We start from the raw sequence: 27,381 nt of genomic DNA on the forward strand, positions 1-27,381 counted from the left end.
AGTTCTTTCCTATTTGGTTGGCAAGATCCAGGACTTCATTTTGAAACTTCTTTTATCCCACTCATGAATTAAAACCCATGTCTTCTGTGTAACTATTGGAGTATTATAGGGCTTTGTATAGAGTCATGGACTCAATTTTGAGTTACTTTTTGACAAGGCCTTCATGAGGTAATACAAGGTGATCTTTGGCTTTGGTAGTCTGCTACTGTTGTTGACGGTGTCATTCCTTTGGGATTTTCTGCTGGACATGCAAGCATCTTTAATTTCTTTTCTTTCCGTACCATATTTTCACAGTCTTGCTTACCATCTGCATTGGCATCCTCTGGTAACTTGGTGTCTGTGGTGTTCCTCATGGCTCTTGATTTAGGTTTGGTACTGTAAGCTAATGTTTATATAAAATAGAAAGGAGAAAAATCAGATCAGTGATTTTTGCTACCTCGTGAGTGCTTTATAGTGGTATTATTGTCTTTAGTAACTACCACTTACTGAATGCTTTTTGTGCCCTACATGTTGTGCTAGTACTTAACATCTATTTTATTTAATCCTTTTTAAGTCACTTTTTTTTGAGGTACAAGTTCATGTACAATGAGGTGTACACTTACAGCAGGGTTTCATGAGTTTTGATAAATGGGAAATAAGATGGAACATTTCCAACATTGATTAAACAACCAAAAACTGGAAACAGTTCCAATACCCAACAATAGATGGATATAGAAACATTTACCAACTCATTGGAATACTGTTCAGTAATAGTCACTGAAATGCCATTCAGTAATAAAAAGGAATAAAGTGATGCATGCAGCACTGGATGAATCTAACAAAGTATGTGTGCTTCCAGTTACATGAAATTCTACAAGAGGTAAAACTAATCTACACTGAAACAACTGCAAAAACAGTGATTGCTTGAAACTAGAGAAGAAGAGGGACTAACTTTTTGGTTAGTAATGGCTTTAAGAGGTGTCACAGTTTTTTTTTTTTTTTTTTTTTTTTTTTTTTTTTTTTTTTTTTTGAGACAGTCTCACTATGTAGTTCAGGTTGGCTTTGAACTCACTAGCCCAGGGTGCCCTCAAACCCTTGGCCTCCAAGTGTTGGGATTACATGCATGCGCCACCACGTCCTACTACAATTTTCTGTTTTACAGATGAAGAAACTGAAGGTCTTACTGCTAATTATGGCCAGGGCTAGAATTGAGACTCTAACCTTTAATGTCACAAAAGCCATTTTTCATAATCACCATTCTTCACATTTAGAATTAATAGAACCCAGAATTATATCTGAACTATTATTAATTTCAGCATAATTTTTGTAAATAGTACTTTTATTGTAAAGTGTAAAAGCCAAAATCAGTTTTGTCAAACTATTATTCAGAAATTCTTAACTCTGACTTTCCTCTGGTTTGAACTGTCATTTCCTTTTTTATGTGTTTTTCTTCTTTTTTGGTGCTTGGGGTTCAAACTTTTGGCCTGAATGTCTATATGTGTTAGATACAGGCTTTACCAGTGACCTATATGCCGTTTTGACTTTTCAGATTTTCTATCATTTTTCTTAGTTAATTTTGTTCCTCCCTGTGTAAGCACCATTGTATTTATGGGTATTTTAAGTTAGTTTAAGCAGATAAGAAATCTGTGAGGAAGTATCCTAGTATTATTTAGATTTTTGTCTTTATTAGAGCATAATTTCTGTAAAGGGCAATCGCTTTGATTCTTTTCTTCATTAATACATTCAAGAGCCTAGAACTGTGCGTGGCACATATTATATATATGCTTGGTAGATGTTTGTTAAGTGTTGCATGGGCTTGCTTTTTTCCCTAAACCAAGAGCTTTGTTTTTGTGTCACCACACACACACACACACACACACACACACACACACACACACACACTTTATCTTTGTTGTATCTCTGAGTGTGCATGTGTGTGTGTTTATAACCACAGTTTGGTAACTTCCAGGAATTCTCTTTAATGCTACATATGAGTAGCTATTAAATCTTCTATTTTCTTTGAATCAGAGTTCTCTTTAAATAGAACTTTTTCTTCACAGAGGTATGGCTGGACTATTAGTCTTTATCTTGTATTAATTCCTAAAGCTATATGCAAAGTTGTATATTTCTTCATACCAGCAAGACTTAATTTGCATGATTCATGAGATTCAGTTTGTTTTAAAGAGAATATAACTAACCTGAATTGTCATTTCTCCCTCATATGTTGCTTAATTTTTGTTGCTATCTTACTATCTGAAGTGATGTTTGACCATTAGGGTAGAAGTATAGTCAATCTTAATGTCATTTAAAAATTACTTTTGGCACAATTTATTTCATGTTTTTATAGAGGATATGAAGTGTGAAATTATAAGTTTATACTGCAAAAACATGAAGCATTTCTTTCAACAAAAGCAAATGAAATATCAAGTATTATCTAAATGCTTGATGTTATGTAAATAGCATGTTGAGAAACTACTTAAAGGGGGTTGTATGCCAAAAGTTTATGTAGTGCTATGTGCTGAAGTGAGGTTAGGAGTAAAAAACAATACAGATTTTGATTTCATAGAACTTATGTGAGTTTACTGGAAAGGTACCAAAAAGTACTAGATTATGGTATCAGAAGAACATTAGAAGTTAAATGTTAGTGTATTTGAAGCGATTGAGGGAAAATTTACTAAACATATAGAGTACACTACATGGAGAGAAATCACAATTTGAACTTTTATGTTTGTCTGTAGAGTATATGTTGAAGCAAATACTTGAGCAGAGGAATATTTAAACCAAGTACTGTGGAAGTAGAGTGAAGGGAAGTTTTTCTGTGTTTTCTACCTTTGACCTTTCACTACTGATCCAAACTTTAGGTAGGTAGCACTTTGTCTTGTCTCTTAGCTGTTTCTTTCGGATATGCAGACATTTTTACTTTATTTGCTCTCTCTCTTCCCTTCTGTCCTTTCAGAACTAAAAACAAAAACAAAAACAGAAGCACTGAGGAAATATTTGATGAATGACTGAATAAAAATTGGGTTGGTGATTAGGTTGGAAAAATTTAGACCTATGCCAGATTATACATAGGTTTAAATGTTAGACCCAGGAGTTTGTAGGTTGGTAGGATCTTAGAAGTGTGGAGCCTGGAGTCCTTTCTAGCTCTGTTATAGCCATGTAACTTGGAAGTTGCCTATTTTCTATGAGCTTCGGGTTATTCATTGCTGTCATCACAGCATTTATTAAGTATGTTAAATGTGTGTGTTGGGCATGTGCTGGACACATTGTTAAATTCAGTAGGTGACTTAGAGCTCATTATAACAGGAGTATGTAAGTACAGTTACCTCTTTTCTAGAAAAACTGGGGCTTTGGAAATTAAAGCTAGGAGGGTAGCCCTGACCAACACATATGTAATATACTAATTTTTTCTGCTGCCTATTGGGCATACTTAAACCCAGGATCATGTGCAACGTGGTACTAAAATTTGAACTCATATCCTATGGCTGATTAATCCCAGGGCTGTTGAATTTCACCTTTATATTGCTTCCTCTGTTAAATGAGTGGTTTGAGAAGAAAATGATAGTTAAAAGTTCTACTATTCTACCATTTATTATCTTATAAGGACACCAGATTCATTGAAACTTTTTTGGTTTTTTTGCGTAAGGGAATATTATGAAAGAAACCATTGAATCTAAAAAGTGTAAAGAAATTGGTATATCTGTGGCAAAAGTTTAGATTTTATCTGTGTCTAAAAATGAAGTCATAAATATTTGCCAGGTGGAATGATTAGTTTGGTTTCAAGTAACAGAAACCAAATCTAGTTAATTTGAGGATCCTGATTCCAAGGAAGGATTGAGTAACTATGGCCCATCAACAATAATTGATTAAAATTCAAAATTACTAAACTTTAATAATTCTGAATCTCATTAAGTACTCTGTTGGTCACCTCTATGTGTTCTTGGGCTGTATGTTTCAGTCGTTGGGGCAGGTTAGTATAATTTTGAAAATCCCATGGAATTGTTGGAAGAATGAGTTGTAGTGCGTTTGGAACAGTTTGTGGCATGCAGTAAGCATTTGGTAAATATATTGTCATGATTGTTATTGTTGAGATGCAGACTGTTACTGTTTGGCTTGCAACAACAGGTCGATTTCTAAGTTTGCCCAGTAGGGAGTAGGGAAAGTTAGAACATGCTATGTGTGTTGCTCAGGCTTACTCTCCTAGCTAGGGAGCTGATCCGAGAGATCTGATAGATAGATAACATTACAAATTGGGAAGTTGAATTGTTTAAATTCATGATCTGTCCCAAGATGAACCTGTGTACTAGTTTCTTTTTACAAACTGTATACTTGTAAAGTATTTTAATGGAATTAAAATATATTGATTGCATTTCAAAATTTGAATTAAAAACCGTCTCGTCTTTTCAAAGAATGTAAAGCTGTCACGATTATTAATTTTCAGATTCGTAAGGGATAAGTTTTGCGTAGCATTGAAGAAATCACTGAAACTTTATATCCCCCAGTTTTTTAATTGCTGAAATAGAATTGGACTGAGTGACCTTTAAGTTACTTTGGCTCTAAAAATTATTTGCATCTATGAATTCACATGTCTATCTACTGGGAATACTGTCCTGACTGTTAATTAGATGAGAAGCACTAAAAATGTGATAGTGAATATCAGGAATATATTAAGATCTGAGTTTGAACTCTTTAGCACTACTGACATGTGATCACTGTGGTTTAGCATTCTTTTTAAATGCGAATCAGTCACATCACTATTTGATACTAATTTTTCCTAAACCCCAATTGAGCACTCTTTATATTTTGGATGTAATCATTTCCCTGGTTTTCATCTTTTTATCTTTACTACTCATTGCTGTGAAATGTTCTGAATTTTGATAATATCTTTAGTCAGTTTTCTAATACTTCATGTTTTTTACTTGAGTTTATTTGTAAGATGTGTGAATGTTATGTATATACGAGATTGTGAGAAAGAGAATATGCTTACTTTGCAACTAAACTCTGTAATGAAATTATCATATTTTTTTATTCAGTACCTTAGATAAGTAGGATAGTGATCCATGTACTTCTATTGCTATTTTAAGTGGTGGAAAGTTTGTAATATAGACATCAATTATGACCCAGATCACTTGGATTCAGTTTGGTTGTATCAGCATATAGCACTCACCTTCATTTAGATTTAAATAAAATTGAAGTGGAACTTTAAAGTTGTCTGTCAACATTCAGGACTGTACCTTGTGGAGCTAATACAGTAGAAGGAAAATGACAGTTACTCCCAGATTTTCCCTAGCACCATTTCCTTGTGTGTTTAGGCTTTTTTAGATTTTTTTCCCCCTGTGGCTGTATTGCTGTGAAGTAAGAGTCACTGTCTCATAGCTCTCAAACTTACGTCTTTAGTTCCCAGAAAAGATCTATGATTTCCTTTTTTTCAGCAATATGATTTCTCTTGGTATTGTTAGCCACAAGTATTGCTAGCACTGCTGTGATGTCTTGTCTGTATTAGTAATTGAAAGAAATGTTAAATTGGTGGGAAGTCAGGAAAATTCATGATCTTTTTCCTATCTGAGGTCACAGAACCCTCAGTCTTTCTACAGATGCTCTGGATTTGTGACCTGAGATTTAGAACTCCACTGGAATTTCCATGGCTTAAATGCCATTCCTGTGGCATTCTTCTTCCAAATATTTAGGCAGGTGGCAGATTTTATTTCTGTCACTATCAGGACATGCTGCTATAAACAGAATTGTGCTATTTTTATATTTAAGATACTTTCTATTGCCTTTTTCAAATTGAAAAATAATGGAGATGCATGGTTTAAAAAATAAAAACATGACTTTAGCAGCTTGGGTCATAATTTAAAAACACAGGCAGTTTTAAGGTTGTGCTCCACTTAACATAAAACAGACAAGGCAAATAATCAAAAAATGATAGATCTTCTACCATCTCTGTTGGTCTCCCTCATGGCTTATTCCTTTCAGCCTGTTCACTGCTGCCCCGATGCACAAAAGGTTATACATAAAAAAGTAAGCATCCTTTTCTCTTGTCTGTACTCTACAGTGGCAGGTACTATTAGCAGAATGTATGTGTATGTTCTAGAGAATTTCTAGATAAGTGTTTTTACTTGATCAAGGAACCATTTTAACAAGTCATTAATATGTCACCTCAAAGTTACTATTTCAGTCTAGGATCATAAAAGTTAGGTAATATTGATTTTAAATTTCTTTTGAAATCTTTAAGAAGTGAGAATTGATATAGCTTTCTGTTAGGTTGCTTGGAGATTAAACAGCAAACTTTAACCTGTCATTCCCATATAGGAATTGTACATCTTGAATTTATAAAGGGTTTTTGTTTATATTCCTGTGTGTGTGTGTGTGTGTGTGTGTGTCCAAAATTGCTGTTAAATCAGATGAACTGTTGATTGACTTGTCAGTGTATTTTCTCTTAACATTTTTGACTTTAGTAGCTTGGATTAGAAGAGCAATAAGATTCCTTTTTTGAAGAAAGCTGTATTATTTCAGGGATCATGTTGTCAAGCCAGATGTTTTATACAGACTGCTCTTAAGCTTTTAGTATAGTTGTTTGTGATGTTTATTCATTAAGTATATATCCTCATGAACACAGACACTGTGTTTCTGTATTACCTTTTTGTCCCCACCATGTAGTACAGGAAGTGATCCACAGGAGCTGTTTAGTTAACATTTATTAACTGAATGAGCAAAACCTGGTATGTGGTTTGGACAAACAGGACTAAGATGTATCTATCTTCAGGCAGCTTGTAGATTCATCAAATATAGAGTGAATGATCATAAGGACTTATTGACCATAGAGAATGATCAAGATGAGGTAAAAGGACAAGAAAGAGTGTACCCAGATAAGTCCATATGAGATATATTGTGTTAAAATGGAAGGAAAAATGGTATTGCGAAAATCTATGTCATGAGTGACATGATTGAACAAGAATATATATATGAATTGCTGTAATAAATAGACATTATATAGTATACTATTGAATTAATTTTTATAAATTGGCTTGGGCTGATTTCTATGCCAGAATGCTATGAGGATTTTTTGGTTTTTGTTTTCTCTTTGTTTTGTTTTTAGATGTTTCATTACTTTCATGTGAGGAAGTATGTAATATCCAGTAAAATTATTACAGGTTTGAAACAATTTGTATGGCCTGGTGTAGATTCATCCTTCAGGACAGGTAAAAGTGTATTATAAAATAGTGGCTGCTAAAAGAGTTAGAAGGAAAACAAATTGTTATGAAGGGTGCTGTAAAGAAATAGTGCTGCTTATTTAATATATAAATAATGCATAGATTTTATTTATTTTGGTTTAAACCACAGTAACCACTTTCTATGAAGAAAGTATTTGGAACAAGATTGTCTATATATTATAGACTTGGTCAGTAGGAGTTAACACATAGCTTTGAGGCAGTATAGTGTGTATTTCTTTTGAAGCTTTCAAGATAGATCCTAAAGACATGTAAAAAGATATAGGTCAGTAATTCTCAAACTTCAGCATGCATCAGTATCTTTTTTTTTTTTTTTTTAATTATCGGTACCGGGGATTGAACTCATGACTGCTTGCTTGCAAGGCAGGTGCTTATGCCGCTGAGCTAAATCCCCAGCCCCCATCAAAATCTTTTGTAGGATTTATTAAAACACAGATCTCTGGATCTCATCCCTTGGTATCTGATTCAGTAGGTCTTGTTTAGGGACTGAGGATTTACATTTTTCAGGTGATCCTGATACAGCTTGTTTAGAGATCCAGCTTTTAGAACCATCATTTTAAGAGGCTGAATAATGCTTTTTGTCTTGACCACACATCAGAATTTTTGAGATGGTTTTATAAAATCCATGTGTAAGCTTCATACTGGATTACCAGCCAGATCACAATTTAAAGTTCATCTGATACAGTAGGATGATATGTTTAGGAAAAAGAAATTGGACTGTGTGCTCATAGTCCGTGCCTTTTGTCTTAGCATTTTAACATTCTTTTCAAGGTTTCTTTCCTAATCAGTTAACTTTCACACTTGTTAAGCTAATCCATCATTAGGTATGAATGTATGTGTGTATAACCAGAATATTGTCTACTTTGACAGATACATACATACACAAAGAATACAGTTGATTTTTTTTATTGTTTGAGGTAGTTATGATCTATAAAACCGCCATGTGTGCAAAATTACTGACTCTTGAACCATTGCTCCTGGGGGAAATGTACAAGCCTCTGGTCACATCAATTTTATCAACTGATAGATACATAGTTTTTTCCTATATGTATTTTTGTTTTAAAATACCCTATTTAATATATTGTACATTGTCAGTTCATTGATGAGCTCACAGTCAACCTCACTGAACAAAGGAACATTAATTGCTTTCTTGTCCTTAGAAATGATAGTGTGCACTTTTCTACACTAGCAGTAAAACAAAATCAATTTAGTGCTCACAGCTAAAATTATTTTTAACAAAAGGAAACCCTTGGGTGTCATTTTGGTATTTCTACTTGCTGTTGCATCTGTTGTGTCCACTGGGAAGACTGACTGTTCTGACCTCTTTGCTCACTGGTTGTGGCTTTCCAGGTCCTTAAAGGAAGGTTCCCTGAGAGATGTGGAGGAGAATTTCTAACTCCCTACTCAAGTGGCTGCAGAAAAAATACTTGATCAACTCTTGTTAGTTAAGTCCACTCGAGAGAATTGGAGTTGGAATGTTTTAACCTCTGAGTGTCTGTTGAATGAATATATGAATGGAATGGACAGCATAAGTTGTTCAGTCTGTGCACTAAGATTGGGAAGCACTGGTTGAAATGGCTGATTGGACCCTTACCTGTGGCAGTTGACATATGGCATAAAGGAGGCCTCACTCTCTCCTTAGTGAAGTCACTCCTAAGTCTCCTCAGAGTGTGGCCAGGTGAGCATCTGAATGGTTTCTCTTTGAGGAGGACCTAGCCTTTGTCTGTTGCATCATTGTTCAAGGGTACACTATATACATGCAGGAAGCCAGAAATGGGAATTAATTAGTCAAAATCCATAGTACCTGTCTGCAAGAAACAGAACTTTTAGAGTTAAAAATGAAACCAAATTGCTCCCTCTGCCGGGGGGGGGGGGACACATTCTTCTTGAGAATCCAACCTTGGTATCCTCATCAGGCACCACAATTCCTGCCAGTAGTTTCACCTGCTTGCTCCTGACTTGTCTACTTTCAGCCAGTTGAACTGGTTCCAGCTAACCATTCCCTGCCTTTAGCCATAGAAGGCCCCCAAACCCTTAACTTTCTGTTTCACAGCTACGCTTACCCTGGTCAGATGGTATCTAATGCTCACCCCAGATGACTGTCAACAATTCCTTTTGAGTTTGTTCAACACAGAAATGTCCACATTTTGACTGAGGAAAAATTGGACTGTCAGCCCTGACAAATAAATTGCACCCTTGTAGGACCCAAGTTGTTAGACTGAGCTCTATCAAATTGAGTCCCGAAAGCCCACCGTCATTGCAAAAGTCAGGTGCAAACTTGCGACTTTCCTGATAGACAGTGGATCAAAACTCTGCCTTTAAAAATTTCCTGTGTCAAAAGTTACCATCACTAGGGCATCTGGGACTCATACCTCTCACCCCTTCTGCCAGGCACAAAGTTACAGGCTGGGAGGACATCTCCTTTGCACCAAGATAGCCACCTCTTGTTTAACCTTGGAAATTCAACTTTAACTGTTCCTGAGAAAAAAATGATGCCTGCATCATTATGAGACAGATAACAGCAGTCTTGAAGTTCTGAAAACTTTGCTTCCAGAGGTATAGACCAAAGACTCGCCTCTGGGCCTGGCCATCAATCATGCCACCTCACCACGACCTGCACTGCTGTCAGTTGTCACAGGAAACACTTAACAGGCAACCAGTCACAGCCTGATAGACACCATCTGTGTCACCAGCCCCAACCTCCCATTCTCTACCTGTACTGAGAAGACCATAAAAGTTAGTAGACTCCTGCTGTAAAAAAATCATCCTTAGATACGGCCTACCCTTGATCATTGGCAATGATAACAGGCCTACATTTGTAGCAGAGGTAACTCAAAAGCCAGATTAAATAAAAACTAACTGTAAATCACCGTGGACAAGTGCTCCATGCTGTCAGTGACACAGCCATCACATTGCACTCTGTGGTTCTTAGCGCATATACCCTTTTTGGACTGTTCTAGATTTAAAAGATGCCTTCCTCTCTCTGTGAGTTGCTCTCATAAGCCCCTCAACTGGGCAGATCCTGAGATTAAAGGCCAGCTCAGTTGTACTCAATTGCCACAAAGGGTTAAAAACTCTCCCACTATTTTTGGAGAGGCTCTAATGACAGATTTGACTAAGCCACTAGCACCTTAAACCTCTGTCCATTCGAGCTCTGTCATGGTCCCTGAGCAAACAGTATAGACTGTCAAATTGCTAAACTATACCTCTCCTGCCTGTAAAGCCAGTTAAGGATCTCCAAGCTTCCAGTGCTACTGTGATTGCCCTCAGTATGTGTTGCCTCAGTCTTCTGCCACCCACAGCTTGCTGGTATACCTGCTTGAACCTAAAGAAATGCCTTCTGCCATTGTTTGGCTCTTGTCAGTCAGCCCCTCTTTGTCTTTAAATGAAGACCCCAGTTCTGGACTCAAAAGCCAACTGATCTGGATTCAGCCTCCCAGAAATTCAAAAACTTATTTCCTCTCTTTAAAAAAGACATTCAAGCTGCCAGCTGGAAAGACACAGAAGTTCTGCTGCAGTATCTGACAGAAGCTCGTTACAAGAAAGAAACTCATAGGTTTTGTGGCCTTGAGTTCACAAAAACAATAAAAATTAATCAGACTTTTAGCCCCTAACAACACCCAGTAGCCTACCTGTGGAAACACTTTAGTTTGGTTGCTAAGGGCTGCCTCTTTCCTTTGCCTCCATACTTCTGATCAAGAAAGCTGACATATTCACCTTAGACTAAGACCTAACTGTCTGGGTGTCACATCCACATGCTATATGGTATTTTAAAAAATGGACTCCCCGACAGATGCTGAGTTCAGAGATTGGTGGAAATAGCTCTGTTAGAAATAAAGTCTGAAAGACTCAATATGCTCTGGTCACCCTGGACAAAACTGTTTTAGCCAAAACTCTACTGCAGGGATGATCTGCACCGCAAACTGCTTCCTGCTGCTGTTTGGAAACCTGCCACCAATGACTTCAAAATAATCTGGTCCCGAGGCCTAAGCCTCCTCTGGATGTCCGATTGACAGAAATATCAACTCCAGCCACCAAACCTGCCCCCACTATATGTTCTACAAGCTCAAGCTGCTGCGCTGGCACTTAAACTCCTGCAGCCAGCTCAGGCTTCACTGTGTCACTGGCTCTGACCTCCCATTCTCTACCTGTACTGAGAAGACTAATAAAAGTTTGTAGGTTCCTGCTGTAAAAAAATCATCCTTAGATATGGCCTACCACCCTTGATCATTGCAATGATAACAGGCCTACATTTGTAGCAGAGGTAACTCAAAAACCAGATTAAATAAAAAGTACATTCAGCATACATGCTGCAAAGCACTAGAAAAGCGTAAAACAAAATTTTAGTCAATAAAAAGACTAGCTTTATCTGTAGACATTCCTGCACACACATATAACCCAGGTACATATTAACTACCTCTACAAGTTTCAGAACCCCAGCCTTCTTAGAACCACTGGAAATTTTAGCTGGACAGCTCCTCCAAGACTCACTTTAAAGAGACAGGGCACTCAAAGCCCTGCTCTGGTCACTGGATGCTGACTAGTCCACACACAGCTGAAGTCTGAATACATTGTTTACAGGATTGCTCCATAACTATTCCCCTTGAGTTTTGTCTCTTTTCAGGCTACTTATCCCAGTCATTGCTTCCCTGCTTCCCCTTGCTGGCAGTGATTTTTTTTTTTTTTTTTTTTTTTTTTTTTTTTTTTGCCTTAAACTCTGTAGACAGTTGCCCCGAGAGAATAAAACACTCAGACACTCACCAGTATTTGATGAATGTCCAAGGCACATTGGACACTGCCCTAGGTCAGATTAACTCCTTCATATCCTTGTCAAAGTTACTTTAGGGAGAAACCTTATAAAGAAAGAAACAACAAACTCATGGTGGAACAACTCCAGCCACTTGGGGACTATGGCTAGGGACCATCTAAGATCACTAACAACCTTAGTGTTGCTGCTTCTAGTTGGGAGTTGTCTCAGAAGATCACATGAATATGCCCAGCAAAAATTTGCCAGAAACTAAAAAGAGGGGGAGAGTGCAACAGAACCTCTCCCCACCGGCTCCATGTCTCTAGCCAGTATACTTCAGTTTGTTAGTTACCCAGGTAATAGCTTCCATTCCAGTTTTGCTTTTTCCTATCTCTTAGAAATTGCTGGTCACTGTGATGCATAATGTATAAATCAGTCCCCAATTGACAAGCCATTCTGCTTCTAAACTTCCTGCATGCCTATCTTATATAAGCCCTATAGCATCAGAGATCAGGGCATGATATTCTGGGAATGATCCCTATCAGTGGCAATCAATGTAAATCTGCCTCCAGATCTTGGGTGTTGTTTGGTTTTTTTTGCTTGCTGTTGCGGTTAGAAAAGGCAAACCACTAGCACTAGCACCACTGAGAGGGTATATATAACTTTCCCTAGGTACTTCTTTCATTTGGCTTCTTGGGTTGAGCACGTTTTCCTCTGCCATCCTGTTTCTGCATTAAGCCAGTCTACTATGGATTGAGACTATGAGACAGAATAAAGGAATTTTGCCCCAGCCATGGGGTAGTAACTATAACACATGGATATATTGTAATACTTAAACCAGGTTAGGAACTGCAGCTGTAACTCAGTAGAAGAGTATGTTATAAGCATGCTTAGATTGTGGGGCCAATTTCCAGCACTAATAAATCTATTTTCTTAGACATTTATTGTTTTTTAAGGATAAAAACATTATATATCTGTTAGCTTTTTGAAATATACGGCATATAATTACTATTTAGTCACCCTACTGTGTAGTAAAATACTAGGATTCTTAACTCCCAGTTGTAATTTAGTGCCTATTGGTCAAACCTTTCCTGTCTCCTCCCCATCCTCTAGTTACTACCACTGTATTCCCAACTTCTGACACCAAAGTTTTTAAAGATTCCATATATGAGTGAGATCATATAGGACTTAACTTACTGTGCTTGGCTTGTGTCACTAATGATCTTGAGTGCCATTCTTGTTGTTACAAATACAGTAATGGAGTTGGTTCTATTTTATGGCTGAATAATGCTACATTTGTATTTGTACCACATTTTCTTTATCCATTCATCAGTTGATAGACACTTAGGTTGTTTCCATTGCTTGTTCATGGTGAATTGTGGTGCAAGAAACATGAGAATGTATGTAGATCTCTTTGAAACATTGATTTCATTTCTGGATATATATCCAGTAGTGTGATTCTGGGTCATACAGTTCTGTTTTTAATTTTTAAAGTGATCTCCATACTGTTTTCAGTAGTGATTGTATTAATTTACATTCCCATCAACACTATATGAGTTTGTTCCCTTTACATTTGGCACATGCCTGTGATTCCAGCATCCTGGGAGGCTTAGGCAGGAGGATCACAAATTCAGGCATATCATGGGCAACTCTGCAACTTAAAACCTGTGTCAAAAAATTTAAAAAGGACTGAAGATATACTTCAATGCAAAGACCTTGGGTTCAGTTCTCAATACAAGAAAAAAAGGGGGAGAGGGAGAGAAAGTTTACCTTTTTCCACATAACTTTCCAGTACTGGTTGTGTGCCATCAAAAGATGGTAGCCATTTTAACCAGAAGCATGATATCTTACTGAGGCTTTGATTTGCATTTCTCTGACTATAAGTGATATTGAACATGTTTTTTGTATACCTGTTGGAACACACACACACCCAGCCCCCCACAGTACTGGAGTTGGAACTTAGAGCTTTTACTTTGAGCTACATCCCCAGCCCTTTTTGTTTTTTAAAATTTTAAGTCATAGTCTTGCTTCATTGCCCAGATTGGAACTTAAATTTGCAGTCCTCTTGGCTTAACCTCCAGAATTGTGAGATCACAGAAATGTGCCACCACTTTTGGGTCCCCTTGACCATTTGTCTAATTTTGAAAAACATCTGTTTAGTTCTGTTATTCATTTTTAAATGTATTGGGTTTTGTCTGTTGATTTGTTTGTTTTTACTATTGAATTTTCTGGTATTCCTTTGTCAGATACGTAGTTTGTGGGTATTTTCTTCCATTCTGTAGGTTGTCTCTTTGTGCTTTATTATTTCTTTGTTGTGGGGAAGTTTTCTTGCTTTGGTTTCTTGTGCTTTTGAGGTTGTCCAAAAACAACTCACTCATTCCAGTGTTCTGGAGCATTTTTTCTGTCGTTTTCTTTCAGCAGTTTCCTGGTTTCGGGGCTTATAATTAAGGCTTTGATTCACTTTGACTTGATTTTTGTAATGATGTGAGAGGGGGTCAAGCTTCATTCTTTTGCCTGTGGATATCTAGTTTACCCAGCACCATTCATTTGAAAAGCCATCCTTTTCCAGTACTATACATATTTTTAGCACCTTTGTTGGAAACCAGTTCCTTTGCAGACTTCTTGGTTTATCTTTATTTCTCTATTTTGCTGCCTTGGTCTCTGTATGTATTTTGGTCAGTACCATCCTGTTTTGATTACTACAGCTTTGTAATATAATTTGAAGCCTGGTAGTGCAATACCTCCTGCTTTGTTCTTTATTGCTTCAAATTCTTGGACTGTTCATGCGCGTGCATGTGTGTGTGTGTGTGCGTGCGTGTGTGTGTGTGTGTGTGTGTGTGTGTGTGTGTTTCTATACAGATTTTAGGAAGTTTTTTTCTGACCCTTAAAGAACGTTGTTGATATTATGATAAATATGATATTGAATCTGCTTTGAGTAGTATGAACAATTTTCACACTGTTGATTCTTTCAATCACAGGATGCCTTTCTACTTTTTCGTTCTCTTAAGTTGCTCTGTAAACCTCTTAATTCTGACTGTAGAAATCTTTTACTGTTCGGTTAAATTCCTAGGTATTTTATTTATTTATTGTTGGGGATATCTATTATAAATGGTTTTACTTCAGATAATTTGCTGTTGGTAAATAGCAGTGCTACTGATTTTTATATGTACAATTTTGCTGAATTTATTAATTCTGATTGTTTTCCTGTAGGATCTGTGTGCTTTTCTGTATATGTGATTATGTTATATGCAAACAATGGTAGCTTGACTTCTTTGTTTTCAATTTGCCTAATGGCTCAGGCTACAACTTAAAGCGCTGTCAGGTAAAACTGATCAAAGTGGGCATTCTTGTCTTAGTACAGGTCTTGGATACAACACTTCCAGCTTTTCTTCATTCAGTGTAATGTTAGCTGTTGGCATGTTAGTTCACATGACCTTTATAATGTTCAGCTATTTTTCTCCTTTATCTCATTTGTTACATGGTTTTACCTTGAAGGAATATTGGATTTTATCAGATGCTTTTTCTACATCTGTTGAGATCATATGGCTTTTCTCCTTCATTCTGTTAGTGTGATGTATCTATATACAGCCTGTTTCTATGTATTTATATATTAGTAAATAAATGTGTGAGCGACACAGACAAGTGGACTTTGTTTTAAAAACCTGTTCATTTTACATTGAAAATTTTGTGGAAAGAATCTCTTTGGCTTACGTTGTGTCATTTTGTTAATTACTAGATTACTGTGCTCAGATTATTGTGTCAATTACAGGATTAGTTATAGCCACTGTAGCCTGGGATGTGGGTGGTGTAGGAGAATGGCAGCTTGCATTTGGATCATTGGTCTAAGGAAATTTGGAAGGAAAAACATGGGAATTTAAAGCATAGATATGGTCATTAAATAAATCCTTGTGCGCTGGACATTGACTGTAACTTGTTACTATAATTGGTGGTTTAGCAAATGAATTTACTATGTTTAGTCCTCACAAAAAAGTATTTTTGGTTCTTAGAATTAAAGTTAAGGAGCTTCCCCCTTTTAAGTTAATTATCTAAAGTTTTCCCAACCCCTGCAAACTTGTATGGGTTGTTCTAGTAAATCCCTTTCTATCCGTATAGTTATTCAGTAGTCCAAAGAGCTTTTAAAAAATAAATGATCTTTCCTCTTTGATTTTAGATGCTAACTCTGGAAGATAATGCTATTTTTATTGGTTTTCATCATATGTATATAAATTAGAGAAATTTTATAAATAAAACTGACATTTTTATTATGTTGACTTTTGTTTGTTTGTTTGTTTTTTGATACTGGGAGTCAAACTCGGAACCTTGCATTTGCCAGGCAGGGCTGTGCCACTGGGCTAAATCCCCAGTTGTGTTGACTGCTAAAAACATGGTTTGTCTCTTGACTTGTTGAAGTCTTTTAATCTTTTAGGAGTGTTTTTCTTACATTGATTTTGTATTTTTTGAAGCTTGTTCCTAGGAGTTTAACCTGTTTGGTTGCTAAATTTAATTTGTTCCACAATTCTAGAGGAGATGGCTATCCATGGGTATGTTCAGGAACAAAAGCAAAATTTATTGAACATTTCTGCTCATGAACCAAATTGTTTGCAAATAGAGACATTCATGAACTGAAGTATTTTACGTATTTCCTTTGTCATTATTCTTGATAACATGTTATTGCTTGTATTTAAGCAAACTATTAATCTGTGAGCTAATTATATATACTGCCACTTATTAATTTATCTAATTGTGTAGTTTTTGCATTGATTCGTTTACGTTGTTGAGTTAGATTACTATATCATTTGCTAATAGAGATAGTTTACCTCTGCTTTCCCAAATAGTGGCCTCTAATTGCCTTCCCTCTTTTTAAAAAATTCTTTTGGCATATACTCCCAATTTAACAAGTAGAAGTAGCAGAGTTTATTTTTATTTTTATTTTTTTACTTTAATGTGAATACCCCAATTAAATAAGATGTAGACTACTTTGTATTGATTTATGAGTGTGGAAGACAAATAATATACATAAATATGGCCAAATACATCATATATTATATACATTGTTATATGTGTAATACATAAGAAACAGACAAAAAGTCTTGTGTTATTATGAATGAGTGTTGAATATTGGTAAATGCTTTTTTGGAGGTTGCTGCTATGGAGCTGTCCTGTATTATTTTTTCTTTAGAGCTATTGTTGAGGATTATAATACAAACTGTCCTAGCTTTCCTTATTTAGTAATGAGGTATTATCTTTTGAGAAATGTCCTTAGTTTTATTATTTGATTCCCTGAAAAAGCACTTAACCAAACTTTGGGATTTTCTTGTGTATCAACTCCTAGCTTCTATGAGTCAGTCTTTAATTCTAAATTTCTGGGAACTAATGGAATGTTATTGGCATAGTTCAGGTCAGTTGTATGTAATGTCATTCAGTTAACTGTGATTTTGGGTAAGGTGAGGTGATTTACAAGCTTGGCTGATGGTAATACACCACCTATAGGAGAGAATGATAGTTTAAAAAATTGATGTGTGGAACAAATAACTGAGACAGTATCTACTACAATTTGTCTTTTACAGTACAAAATGCATAATTACAGTTATTAAAACTCCAAATTGAATATAGATAAATTTTTCCTTTATTGATAATGACATTCTGTGACCTGGATATTTTATTCTATAGTAGGTTTTTAGTAGCTACTGGAAACTAAAATCCCAAAGGATCCTCTGAATCACTTATCGCCTTTAGTCCTTAAAAGAGATTCTTATAATCAGAAATGGTTGAGTATTACATGGTTTTCTAAGAATTACAACTTGCATTTTGTATGTATAGTGACATTATTTTAGCCAGAATTTGATATTTAAAAGGTGTCTTTAAAAAAATTTATTGATACATACTTGACACATAGATTATATGTATTTTAAATGTCACGTGTATACATGTGTGAAACTCACCACAGTCAAGAGACTAAACATATGTTATCCTCTACCTTCTCTGTCTCCTTAGTCTTCAGGCAAACGTTGATCTTTTTATCACAGTACATTAGTGGTTTGCATTTTCTAGAATTGTATCAATAGTTATCCCTTTCATGGTATTCAGTATCATTTATATTTTGAGTGATGTTTGGCTATTACACATACCAAGTTGCTGTGAGCATTTGTGTGTGGACATTTGCATTCTTTGCTTTGAGTAAATTCCCAAAAATGAAACAACTTGATCATATGGCAGTTAGAACATATTAAAAATATTTAACTTCTTAAGAAACTGTCATATTTTTTCAGAGTGGCTTTACCATAAAAATATCTTTTTTGGAGATGTTTATGTGGTTTAGAACCTTGTTCTCAGAACTTTGTTCTACAGCTTTGGGATCAGCTGAGTGCCTGTTAAAAACTCAAACTCATGGCTATTATCTTAAGTATGATATAAAAACATGCATAGGAAAGAAAAATCACTGGGCTATTTAGATGCTCATTTGGAAAGATCTGATTGAGAGCAGTAATTTTGAAGGTTTTTTTTTTTTTTTTTTCTTTTTGTTTTTGCCATACTATATCTGAAGACTTTGATAGGTTTTCTGTGGAAATTCTCAAATAGGATTGGGGGGTTGGAGATTTTATTTTTTAAGCCTGACATAATATTCATAAACAGTGTTTTACCTACCTTGAGGACTGCTCTATTAGAGGTGTATGTAAAACAATAAAATGATTTGGCCATTACCCTTTTAAGAGTTAGTAATTTGGGAATAATTGCTTCTCAAACATTTTTTGAGCTCGCTAGCCAGACATGAATACTTCCTTGTAATGGATATCTGTTGTCTTTGTGTAATTTCTTGGTGGTACTAGGATTGAACTCAGGGCCTTGTGCATGCTAGGCAAGCACTCTTATCATCGAGCTACATTCTCAACCCTAAAATGCAACATTTAGATGTATGAAAAACAGTAAGTCAGGCATGGTGGCACATGCCTGTAATTCTAGCACTTGGGGGACTGAGATAGGCGGATCCCTGTGACTTCAGGGCCAACTTGAAATACATAGCAAGATTCTGTCTCCAAAAGAAAAAAAAAAAGGTAAACATTTGTTACTTTATCAAGCACAGTAAATTAGTACTAAGCAACTTATAACTGAATTTCCCAAAGGTTGATTATATATCAGATATTTCAGAATTATAATGCTTACCATGATATGTTGCTACAGAATAAGATTGCTTTCACTTTTACATTTCTACATAAGATATGTTAGTGTGTTAAAGTCCCTCTCTTCCACATCTTCCTATACCTCAAAGGCAATCGAGATAGATAAACCATGGGTGATTCTGACTTATTTAAACTTACTGTAACTTTTTCAGGAGGAAAAAATCTTTACCCTTTTCATAATTTTAAAGAAAATTTATTGCAAATGGGAATTTGTATACTTAGTTGACAGTGTCTTTTAACATAGTTAACCTCAAGTAGTGTGGGTAGAGGGGTAGACTGGGCTTTAAATGAGCCAGAGTCTCTGGAGTGGGTAGAGGTTTCTTGAGAATGCTGGCAGATGGAACCATGGGTGAGGGTTGAAAAACTTATTGAAGAAGCTTGACTGTCTTCAAGCATTAGCCAAGTCCCAGAGAATGAGTTTTTCAGTCAGGATGCCACACTATGCTTTAATGAAGCTAAGGATGATGGCTGCCATTTATGTCAGGTGCCAGACCACAAGGCTGTCAGTCCCACCACTGATTGCCACTGGTTCTTCCACCGGTAACTAGTACGTATATTGCCCACTGAGATTGCATTCTTGCACTGGGACTCCAGGTGCACCTCCAGCAGTACATGTATCCCACAGCATTATGGAGCAATTCTCTGCAATTCTCTGCAATTCTCTGGATTCAGCCTCCAAGCTAGGCTGTTCGCTTAGCCCAGTACCCATTCCATGTGACAGCAGCCAGGTACCGTGCCATGTCAGTTCTTGAGCATTTATGGCTGAAGTCCCCAGACAGTAGCCAATGGGCCTTGTCTCTTCCTGAATCTGGACTGAAACACATGCAAGGAGCACAGGGGAATCAGGTACAGTGGCTCTGTGCCAGCCCTGAGGCTGCATCTCCAACTGTCCCCCAAAAGCCTAAAGGGTTCAAAGGCTAGAATGAAGGGCAAAAACTACCTAGCTCCCCAGAAGCTTGTACAGGTTTAGCAGCTGTACCCCAGAGTATCCTGTGGCCTTGCTGGCAGCCAGGTCCTCTAGTGGGTCCCTCAGGTATTTTCCCAGTGACAAGGTAGCACTTGCCAAGCAAGGCAGATCTGGTGGTTCAGAAGTCAGGTGTTTGTCCTTGTCCCTCCAGATACAGAAGCTTCTCTTCAACACTATGTACTTAAACCCCAGGACCTCCATTGTTACGGCCACCTAGCAGCCCCATAACTTGATCTATGTGGGAAAGGCTGTGGGTTGCAGATCCAGTAGCTGCTGGAGGCTGCCTTGTAGTTTCTATTGTGCACTTTTCTGCTGTGCTCCATAGAACTGTTTTTGTTTTTGTTTTTGTTTTTGTTTGAAAACCAGAACTGGACAGCACTCTTAAATAGTTCTAAACACTTAATGCCAGTGGTTGGTTATAAAGTTTATCTGCTACATGTTCTTAGATGGGCAAACAGTATGTGTGGCTGGAGATTGATATGGTTGAAAATATCATGCAAAATTAAAAAGGAAGAATCTGTTGTTTTATTAAATACCAGAAGCAGGGTCACATAATTAAAATTCATTTGAAGAATTGACAAGCTTAACTTTGCCCTTAGCTAGATGAATGAAGATTTTGTAGACCAAAAAACAAAACAAAATAAAACAAAAAAAAACTATCGATATAAGACCATAGGGCTGCATAGCAATTGAATCAGACAGATTTAAGTTGGATGTGTAGAAGGTTGTTTCAGTACTTATTAGAAGCAGTTATTATGCTACTTTGTTTAAAACCACTGTGATTTAGAATGAGATCTTTTCAGGGATTTGTTTTCATTATTCTGTTAGGTAGATTAAAATAACCCTAACCCTACGCTTCTCTCTTGTCTGATTATCGCATCAATAAAAATCACGAATTCACAAATTCAACTAGAAGTATCAACTCCTAATATTCTTGCCTTGTGTCTCATTTTAGGAGGAAATACTTAATATTTAAGTATATGGTTAGTTTTGGTTTTATTTTTCAGATTAAAGAAATTACCTTGTATTTCTGATTTTGTGAGTTTTTGGAATAGTTGTTGGCTTTTGTCAAATGCTTATTCTGTGTCTGTAAAGAAGATCATGCAGTTTTTAAAAGAAGTATATTAATGTGATAAATTACTGTGATTTTTAAATGTAAGCAAGTTCTCCATTCTTGAGATAAACTCCACTTGGTCATGTGTTACCCTTTTATTACATTGTTGGATTCTGTTTGCTAAATTTTTATGTAGAGGAATTTTGTTTATGTTCTCAAGGATATTTTTCTATAATTCGCTTCCCTGCCCCACCCAATGACTTTTTCTGGATTTATCTTTAGAGTAGTACTCTTAAGATAAATCGGAAAATAGTCCCTTTTCTCCATTATTTTGGAAAAAAAATTTGTGGAGTTAGTAGTTTATCCTCTTCACGTACTAGTTGAAACTTACCAGTAAAACCATTGTCCCTGAGTTTTGTTTGCATGAGTCTTTCTTAAAAATTTTGTTAGTACATGTTTGCAGTAAGTACATAATTATTATATGGGTTATGGGGAATTGGTACATGTACATGACACATCTGAATCCTTTTTTATCCTTTTCTCTTCACCTCCTACTCCTTGTTCCATTGTTGGTCCTCTTCCCATGTGCAAAAGTTGTATCTTTCTGTTTCCATTGTGCTTTATTTGCTCTTCGATTTATAGTTTGCATCCCTTATTGTCAGAATGGCATTACTCCCAAAACCAATACACAGATTGAATACAATCACAATCAAAATACCAACAGCATTCCTCTCAGAATTAGAGAAAATAATACTAAAATTCATATAGAATCAGAAGAGAACCGACTAGCAAAGCCAATCCTACAAATTTATTTGTAGATATCTGAGCTGTGCATTTGTTTCATTTCACTGAATGTTATGGGCTCAAGGTGCATCCATTTTCCTACAGATGACTCAAATTTATCCTTCTTTATAGGAGAGTAGTACTTCATTCTGTATAAATAACACTTAAAAAATCTGTTCATCTGTTGATGGGTATATAGACCATCAAGGAGATTTCAAGATACATATTTATTACTATATTATAATATCCTTTACTCTTTTGGGAAGATAAACTTTGAGGAGGAACAGCTAGGTCAAATGGAATTTTTACTTTTAGTTTTATGAGGAATTTCCATAGTGATTTGTACTAGTGGTTGTGCTAGTTTACATTCATGCCAACAATATAACCAGCTCCTCCATCACCCGCACCTTGCCAGTATTTGTTACTATTTGATTTCTTGGGCATAGCCATTCCTTTTGTAGTAAAATGGAATCTCAGTGTTTTAATGGCTAAAGATATTGAAAAGTTCTTTCATTTATTTATTGGTATTTGTATTTCTAAGAAGTATCATTCATTTTAGTTGCTTTTTTAATCGAGTCTTTTATTTTGGGGATCTAAATTTTGAGTTCACTATATATTCTAGATTGTCCTCTGAAGAATAGCCAGAAAAAAAAAAAAAAATTCCCATTCTGTAGGTTGTGTCTTCACCCTGTTGGCTGATTCCTTTGCTGAATAGTAGCTTTTTAATTTAATTTAATACCATTTTTTGAATCTTGATATTATTTCTTGTGCCTTGGGGTTCTATTCAGCATGTTGTTTTCAATAGTTTTACCTATTTTATTTTCTAGCAGCTTGTTTTAACATGTAGATCTTTGTTGTATTTTGATTTTAGTTGAGTACATGGTGAGATACATAGGTATAGATTCAATCTTCTGCCTATGGATAGCCAGATTTCCTAATACCATTTATTGAAGAGGCTGTCTTTCCTCCAGTGTATGTCAAAGGTTAAGTAGCTAGATGTGTTTGAGTTTTTTTTCCTATTTCCTCTGTTCCATTAGTCTACATGTCTGTTTCTGTATCAACACCATGCTGATTTTATCTTTGTAGTTTTGTAATATAACTTCAAATCAAGGATTATGATGCCTCCCACTTCGTTCTTGTTACCCAGGATTGCTTTTGCTGTTTTGTATCTCTTCTGGTTCCATATGAATTTTAGGATTGTTTTCTATAATTGTATGAGAAATGCTGTTGATTGAAATTGCATTAAACCTATATACCAGTTTCGGAAATATGGCTGTTTTGAATATTTGGACTCAGATTATCTAGGAACATGGCATATTTTTCCATTTTCTAATGTTGTTTTTAATCTTCCTTTTCAAAAATCTATTTTTGTATTTATGTAAATGTCCTTGAGCTTAAGTGTGGTTAAATTACTTATATATAGTTTGATAACTTAAGGTTTTACTGATTTGGTTTGGTTGTTCTTGGATTATTATTTGCTGTTTGCATTTTTCTTGAGTTCTGTATCCAGTGTCCTTAGAATTTTGTGTCCTTCTGATCCTCTTGAGAATAGACACTGTTTAGAGTGCCAGACATTTCTCTCCTAATTCTTTTGTATGGTTATTTTTCTAGCTTCTGGTAGTTTCTTAATATAATTGCTACACAGCTGAGTACTCTGAGGAGCTGCTTGAAATACATATTTTCTCTTTGTGAATATCTTTCCTCTTTGGTACTCACCTATGAATTTTAGCTGTGTTGGTCTTCCTCGTCTTCTCATTTCTTGCGTTACTTTTGGAGTTTTCTGGGCTTCATGAAGACTTCTCAGTTCACTTTCCTGCTTTATAGTCTGGAAACTTTGAAGACCATAAACTCAGGTGATTGTTGGGCTCACCTTGTTTGGCTTTTCTCAGCAATAACTTTCCTACCATTTGTACAGTATCTTTAAAACATTGTTTTGATCTACACATGTTAGCACACACCTAATAATCCCAACACTGACAGGGCTGAGGCAGAAAGATTGCAAGTTTGAAGCCAGCTGAGATAACCTGGTGAGCCCCTGTCACAAACAAAAGAAAATCATTGTTTTGTGTATATTGTCGGCGTTTTATTTCTTCAGATTTGTTTTTATTTTTAATTCTACATGTATTGTCTCTGTAACATCATCTTTCAGTTTTTATTGAAATAAAATTCATGATTAAAAATGTATAATTCATAGTTTTTTAGTTACATTCCCAATAGTGACCAGTCACCATTCTCTTTCCAAAATACTTCCATCACTACCAAAAGAAATCTCATAGTCTTAAGTCATTCCCTAACGTACAGTCCTCAGCAGTCACTAGTATCCTTTTTCTGTGAATTTGCCTATTCTGGGAATTCATATAAATGGGATTATACTGTAGATGGTTATTTATATTTATATGAATTCTTTTACAGCATTATGTTTTCATGGTTCATTGATGTTGTACTTACTTGTAGGGGTTCTGCAAGCAAAGGGAAGATAAAGGGACAGACATACTAAGGGTCAGCAAAATGGCTGCTGCCCGGTCAGCATAAGCAAACAGCATTTATTGAGATAAAGGACAAAGAAACTCATATTGCGCATGCTTAGGTTATGTAACTTGTTTGCTTCTTCTTGTCCTTATAGGACTTCATGTTTTTACCTTGGTGGGGGGATGTTTCAAGACCTGTACTTTCTACCAAAACACTGTCAACCAGATGTGTCTGGGACAATATGGAGTCAATGTGGCCTCTCTACACTTACTCTTTTTTATGGATGAATTAATATATTTCATCCTAGAGTATAAGTCAGCTACTGAAGTTTTTGGACTAGTGCCTATTGTCATTTTTGCCTTTATAAACATGTCCGTATTTTATGTCTCCAGAACATTTTAATATGCTGCTAGGCTGAGAATCAGTTTTAAAATTTACTGGAAGAACTGAAAATTTATTTTGAATAAGATGTGTTTTTCTTCATCTGTCTTCATCTTTTCTTTGACTATGAAAGGAACCAGTAGTTCAGTTCAAATGGTTTTTAAAGTTTGTTGTTAATTGCTTTTTGTAATATATGCCCTTTGAGTAGTTTGCAGAAAATATTGAAAGTATAGAGAAGACATTCAGTGGTACATGTCTATAATCCCATCATCTATTTGAGATGCTGGAATAGCTTGATTGTGAATTTGAGGTCAGCCTGGGGAATTCAATTTAATGAGACCTTGTCTTAAAGAGAAAATCTAAGGACATAGCTCAGTGGGAGTAGAGTGTCTCTGGGTCCCATCTGTAGTAGTGGCCTCCTACCCCAAAAGCCACCTATTATTTCATCACCAAATGTTCTGCTACATTTCCTCCTTCTTGGTTGCTTGCTTACTTGCTTTATTTACAGTGTTTCATACTGTGGATCAAACATAGGATGTATGCACTTAACGTACATCCTCAGTTCTTTTAAAAATGTTTTACTTTGATATAAGTTCTTGATAAATTGCCTAGGCTGGGTTTGAATTTATGATCCTCCCTCAGACTCCCAGAATTTTGGGATTATAGGTACTCACCTGTGAATGTATTCTTAGTGGCTTCTTCTACATAAGAATGTATTCTTATGGCTTCTCCTAAGACAGCCATAACCATCTCTTGTGACAGGCATGGGCCATTGTAGGTAACTCTTTTTTTTTTTTCTTCTTCCCATCTGTACATGTTACCACTCATTATACTTATTTTATAATACTGGAAATTATCTTGGGTATATGAGTGTTTTTATATTTAATGTCTTGAAAATGCTTGTACTTTTAATTGGTTTAAGGAGTGGCAAATAGAAGTGTAAAAGTTCATCAGATGGATATGCTAAAATATTATTAGTCCATTATTGGGGATGACTAGTTTATTTCTAATTATAATTGTGTAAATAATGAGTTAACAAATTTTACTAAGGCTTAACGTATTAGTAGAAAGGTGAAGAACTTACCAGTTTATACATTAGCAGGTTTACCATCATTCATTCTTGAAAGTGCCTGTTAATTACAGTTTCACCAGCTTTATAAATACTACCTTACTGACATGTTTGCCTTCATTTTTTATATCAGAGATTGTAGTTTTTAGATCTTGTTGTAATCAGTGGTTTGAATAGGAATAGATTTGATACAGAGCACATAAATTTATAGGAGTATCTTATGATATTCTCCCAAAAAGTCAAATGCAGAAGAGTGCAAGAGGTTTGTCTGTGTGCTGGAGACTGAAAAGAATCCAGCCAAGGACCTGGATCCCAGGGCAATGATCGTCACAAGTCCACTTGGAAGCCTAGAGCCCACAGTAGTATCTCACACAAATCTAAATTAAGGATCTGCACCAGGAAGACCCAAAGGCCAACGGTTGAAGTTAGATAGTCTGGGTCAGTGGGGTGAAGGATCTATGCCAGAGTTGAGTGATCTGCACTGGAGCCAGGAAGCAATACTCAAGACAGAGTTCAGAGCTCTCCTAAGACAGCCATAACCATCTCTTGTGACAGTAAGGATACAAGCTTCTCTAATCACAAGAACACCTGAGTTCATATCAGGAAAACCAGCCACAGCAGAGCTTCTCTTGGGAAATTAGCAGCATGCAATCTTTCCTTCCCATTCTCCTTTTGTGGCATTGGCAATAATCCTGAGATCCTGAGGTGGGTCTTCCACAACCAGAACCACACTGAATCAATGCGGTTAGGCATTCCCATTCAAGTTGACCATTAATTAATCAATCCACTTCAAATGTTAAACCTTTTGAAACTTAATTTATACATATTTACTTTGTAAACAGTTGTCTTAATGAGTATACCACTATAACCACCACACTAATCAAAGAGTAGAACATTTTTATTCCCCATAGAAATTCCCTTTAACTGTTTTGCAGTCATATTCTCTATCCTATTTCAGTCATTGGCCTGATTTCAATGTCTACAGATAGTTTTGTCTGTCCTAAAACATTATATAAATGGGACCATACGGTAGGCAGCCACTTGTGTCTGTTGTTCAGCATGTTTTAAGATTCACCCATGTTGTATCAGTAGCTCCCCTCTTTGTTAACCAGTATTCCATTTAATGAATGCATTTCACCTTGTTTCCCTTTTGATAGTTTGGTTCTGAGCTGTTGTGAGTAAAATTACATTGAACATTTATCTGCAAGTTGTTTATGGGATACTCAGTCGTAGGATTTCTAGGTGTAAGTGAATATTTATTTTGTAAGGAACTGCTTGACAATTTTCCATAGTGGTTTTATCACTTGACACTCCAACAACAGTTGGTGGTTTCTGTAAATTTTGATTATTTTAATATGCTTATAGTACAAATGATTCTTGTTTTCCTTTTTGATATAAGATGTTAAGCATCTTTTCAGGTATTTTTAGATCAGTCTTTTATCTTCTGTGAAGTGGCTGTTCATTGGCTTGTTTTTCAAATGATTGCTTTTTTATTATTAGGATACACGAGTTTGTTAGAAAT

At 36.0% G+C, this 27,381-nt stretch overlaps 1 protein-coding gene across 3 annotated transcripts in view; it reads left to right on the forward strand.

Annotated features, from left to right (window-relative positions):
• The window catches only part of Epc2 (enhancer of polycomb homolog 2), a 116,373-nt gene that overhangs the window by 2,525 nt on the left and 86,467 nt on the right, over positions 1 to 27,381 (forward strand). The window lies entirely within an intron of this gene.

The sequence above is a fragment of the Cavia porcellus genome, unplaced genomic scaffold (genome assembly GCF_034190915.1).
Source record: "Cavia porcellus strain 051 isolate PalLab524CR breed Dunkin Hartley unplaced genomic scaffold, mCavPor4.1 scaffold_12, whole genome shotgun sequence".
NCBI lineage: Eukaryota > Metazoa > Chordata > Mammalia > Rodentia > Caviidae > Cavia > Cavia porcellus.